This window comes from Belonocnema kinseyi, chromosome 2 (assembly GCF_010883055.1).
Source record: "Belonocnema kinseyi isolate 2016_QV_RU_SX_M_011 chromosome 2, B_treatae_v1, whole genome shotgun sequence".
NCBI lineage: Eukaryota > Metazoa > Arthropoda > Insecta > Hymenoptera > Cynipidae > Belonocnema > Belonocnema kinseyi.
Window position 1 is genome coordinate 14,889,355 of NC_046658.1, and position 5,192 is coordinate 14,894,546.

The 5,192-nt window shown below is 33.6% G+C and overlaps 1 protein-coding gene across 2 annotated transcripts in view; it reads left to right on the forward strand.

The window, feature by feature from the left end:
* Positions 1–5,192, forward strand: part of LOC117168046 (surfeit locus protein 1) — a 136,340-nt gene that overhangs the window by 106,623 nt on the left and 24,525 nt on the right. The window lies entirely within an intron of this gene.

Here is a 5,192-nt window from a genome sequence, read left to right on the forward strand (position 1 = left end):
AGGGAGCTCTTCTTAATATTTTGACACCAAAATCATGTCGATACACCTTACCGACTGCGAGTAAAGCCACCCACGCTTTAACTTGACAGACTGTAAGATGATGAATACATTCACATGATAATAGTTATAATTGTGATTATTGTATAGTGGCAGAATCTGCAATTACATCCTCTCATTGACTGGGCATATGTTAAGTTATCGGTATTCTCTTGAGTTCTTATCCCTGCATGGGAACACTTTAGGTATCTTGTGTTTTTCTATTTTACCGACAGTAGCACAGTTACCATACTTAGGTTCAAACTCGGAGGAGACCAGTAATGCGTATAAGTTACCATGATAGTTTGATTTTACTGTAAGTATTATTTATTAACGCAGTTGATCAAAATGAGTTGCTCATAGCTAAGAAATTTTTTTAAATTTGGGGATGTAACAGAAGATAAATTCTTATGGATTATATAAAAATATGGAAAAGGCTGATTCCAAATCTGGACTGTAAAGCTTAATTATTTTCAGAAAAGACGATGGAAGTTGCTATTTTAATCCCTAAAGGAATGCATTCTTTTATCAAATCAAATTTCCTTATCCGGCGTATTTAAGGGCTTCTGGGATCGTTGATTTCAAATCGGAGTTTGAAATATCAAAATTAAAATCATTTTGACTAAAAATTGCTGCACTGGAGGTTTTCGAGCCGCTGATTTCAAATCTAAAGTGAAAATGTCAAAATTCAAAATAGCGTGTCTAATATGGTATGCCGTGACCTTCACATGAAATATTTGGGTCAAAATCGCAGAATTTAGCATCTTTTTTAATATTTATGTAGTAATAATTTTTACTATAAAATATTTATAACCTAAAGTCATTATGGCCACAACTACCACTACTTTTTGTATCGCTTTCATCGGTCAACGAATCTCTTTCCGCACTTATGTCATTCCTATCGGTTACATCTTTCTCTTCAAATTGTCTGCTCTTTCGGCTTTAAAGGACACATTCTCATCACGTATCTCCTGCTTCGCACTCGATTTTGTCCAAAATGTCAACTTTTCTACATTATACACAACACTTTTATATCAAATATAATAAATTTTGCATATAACTGTGCCTGGAATTGCTTATTCAAGTATTGAAAAATAAGGAGCAAATTGTATTTATCATGATTATTTTTATATTTGTTTCTTATTTTGCTTCAAATTGTATTCCAAGCTGCGCTGGAACATTTATCATTTCAATAAATTTACATCATTACAATTCATAATATGCGTAAGAATTGAATCATACTAATTATTCTTTCCTTTTTTTATAATTTTTTATTTTTAATCTTGTTTTTTACGATTAAAGAAGAACTACAGGGCATTTGCATAGAGTCTAATACAGGAACCCATATAGGGTCCTATCTAGGATCATATATCCTCTTTCGTCTTTTCTGAACTTTTTCCAAAAATTTAATTTTCAATATTATTTTTTACGATTGAAAGAAAATATACTGGTGCAATCGAAAAATGATTATTGATAAATTTATAGATCTTTTTAGGCGAAGAACCGTTGCCTGTTAAGTTTAGTTCGCACTTGTGTCGTTTTTTCAAAAAAAATTAATATTTTTAGTTTGAATGTTATTTTTGGCGATTAAAGCAAAAACTACGTGTCCTATCAAAAATAATAGCTCTTTTATGGAAAGACAAGTTTTGTCTCATTTTTTTCGTAGCTGGTGTCGTTAGTCCAAAAAATTTTAATTTTTTTATTTGCAATGTTGTTTTTTACGACCAAAAAAACTACGCGTCCAATCAAAAAGTGATTCATTATAAATTTGTAGGTCTTGCCAGGACGCGCAATTTTAGCTCATCAATTGTTTTCGTATCTTGCATAGTTTGACCAAAAAATGGAATTTTTGTTGGATTTTACATTATTTTTAGTACGATCAAATTTAGAACTTTCAACTTTTCAACCAAAATAAAAAAGTTGTTATGATAGTCTTGTCGGGCTTTAAAAAACCAAGGTTTTTCTTTTCTTGATTTTTTCATATTATGCGTTGTTTGGCTTAAAATGTTCATTTTAGTTTGTTGTTCTTGGATTTTGAAAATGCTTTAACTCTAATAATTTTGTTTTTATATAAAAAAGTCGTAGGGATAAATTGTTTGAATTTATGAGTACTATGAATAACCGTTCATAGAATCTTGAAATCTTGAAAAAATGAAGGTTCAAAAATTTTGAAAATGCACTCACTTTTTGAATTTTGATCCAAAATGTCTGGTTTACGAACTTGTTCTTTCTTTTCAGGCCTTAAAAAAATGTGCTAAAGCAGAATCAAATCTGATCAATTTTTCTTAGGTTATCGTGCCTAGAGAATAGAGCCGACAGACAAACAGACAGATAAACACCTTCATGCAAATTGTTTTTTTTCTGACTCAGTGGGTCTCAAAACGTGGAGATTTGATAATAACTGACAAAGTGAAATTTTACATAAAACCAATACCTTCTCATTAAGATGAGAATGTAAAAAAAATAAATGTTTACCTTTGAAACCTGTGAAAACATTAACGTAAATTAAAACCCTTTTTAAATATAAGACATAAAATCATTATTCCAATCATTTTGTAAAAGTTTATTCAATGAATCAGGTGAACATAATAGCCATATAATGTGTATTTTAATGTTGACTTCCTGAAAATTCTCAGTGCGTACGACATATACACATTCGTGGTCTGACTGCATACCGCACGAAATTTCCCATCCGCAGGCATTCTTTCCCTCACTCATGTCGGCTCTCTCTCCCTCTCCCCTCTCCCTCTTTCTCTCCCTCTCCCCTCTCCCCGCTCATCGATAAATGTATCTGCAATAACGCAGCATCCTACTAGTGCTCCCTATCGATGGTCTAGCTTCACTTATGGAAAGCTTTCTATTCAACCTCTCATAGACTTATCATCTGTCTATTAGAATGCCTAAAGGTTCATTCACACATCGTGTCAATCTGGGATGTATTGTGCTACAATTAATAGCTTCAATTTTTAGAGAGGTGTACTTTAAGGCGACACCATGAGCCCTCTCCTCTTCTGTGTCACATCATTACCCGGATATCCGATGACCCTGTGCTTGTCGACATAAGCGCTTTACGACATCTTGGCGCTGGAGAGACCTATACATACCCGGGCGTGCTAAAGAGCCGCTTTTGGGACGTAACGTTAATAAAGAATACTCTCTGATTCGGATACAAATGTATTATATGACAGATAGGGCCCTCCAAACTATCGACCAGCAACAGATTACTTATAACGAGCATATATGTCGTACCAGCATTGATTGTTTTGGAGTGGTTCCATAAACGAAAAACGAGCTCAGATACCTCTTTTTAAAATGTGCAGGGAACACGAAGAAGTGGGCAAATGATCGTTTCTGTACAAAGCAGCTAAGGAGGCTGCTGAAACACTTGGTCTTGTCTTCAATATCAGGCGTAAGCAAAATGCATTAAACATTATCCATCTTGATTACTTACTCCTGAAGGTCATGATTAAGAAAGCACAGCATAAAAACTTTCCCGAACAGCTCCTCGTCAAGAGGAGCTTTCCTCAAATCACCCGGATTGTAGTCGGGCACGGATAGTTTTAGAGCATATTATGCACACCCCGAGCACCTAGAACATATACTATCTAGTTGTCTAACTCAAGAGGGAGCGACGTGCATCCAAAGGCACAATGTGACACTAAAATTACCTAACACCAATCTCTGTCAATCTTATGGCATTAGCCCTGATAACGCTTCGCTAAACGCTCCTTGTAAAATAGAGTCAGTTGTCGAAAATAACAAATTTCGCATATATGACGCGAACAACATATTATTGTTTCCCTTTTTTCTACTTTGCATCAATGTCATAATTTCATAATCACGTATGATTTTGCAGTGTTATTTTCTATGTTTTTTTTTGTTAGGAATTTCATAAATTCACCGAAAAATACTTCAAAAACTGTATGTTCACAGTTTTATTCAATAAAATTTGTTTATTTCGCCAAATCTATGTCCGATACCGCACTTTCTCAGCGGTTCTCCACTTTTTGAGACCCGCTCAAGCTGAAAATCAAGTTTTCGCGATTGCCTCTGTCGAAAACATGAGCGGTTAAAGTCGAGCTTTAGCACCATTTTTTAGGTTATAAAAGAAAGGACGAGTTCGTTTATCAGCTATTTTGGATAGAAATTCCAAAAGTTGGAGCTTTTGTAAAATTTTTTCTAATAATTTTTTCAAGATTAAAAATTTTTATGTACGGCTATTCGTAGGACTCATATATCTGAACAATTTACTTCTATGACTTTTCTCTTTAAAAAAAATATATCGAATTTGTAGCATTTCAAATTTTAAAAAATCAATCGTAAATCACAATGTTAAGCCAAACAACGCCCGATTTGAAAAGAAGACAAGAGAAGAAAATCGTTGCTTTTTAAAGCCCTATAAGATTATCGTTACAAGTTTAGAACTTTCTTAAAAGATGAAAAATTCAATTTTCGAACAAACAAAAAATGATCAAAAATTCCATTTGGTGCGCAACTATGCAAGATACGGATATATATAAATAAATAAAAATTGTAATACTAAAAATATTTTGCAAATTTGTTATTACTTACTTTTTGAAAGGGTGCGTAGTTTTTTTTTATTCGTAAAAAAAATATTTTTTGGCAACTGACACAAACTACTAATGTTGTTTAACTGAGAAAGAGCTGCACATTTTTCTTACATCGTTTTTTGATAGGATGCGTATTTTTCGTTTTAATAGTAAAAATAACATTCAAAATTTTAAAAATTAAATTTTTTAAATACGGGTTTTACGCTTTAAAGCACACAGTTAGGTTTTTAAGAAGGAAGACGATCAGAATCACTCTGATCGTCTGATTTATTCTGTTTCTTTATATAGGAGTAGCGTACACGGTAGAAGATAGATCTGCCCGAGCGGCGAGCGGTGTCGGCTTATATATGCTATAGTTAGGGGTTAGGGTATCAAGATAGGCACGCGTAACAACCCTCTCTTTAAATTAATTTTAGTCCCTTAAAATTTAACCCTTCTATGTTTAAGTATAGGAGCCGATGGTTCGGTGTCTACATTCGCATGATACGAGGGTAGTTCAATAAGTCCTTAGAATGACCAACAGATGGCGCGCGAATCGCTCCAATTCATCTGTTTTCAGTCAGCACCACTCCCGACTAGATATAT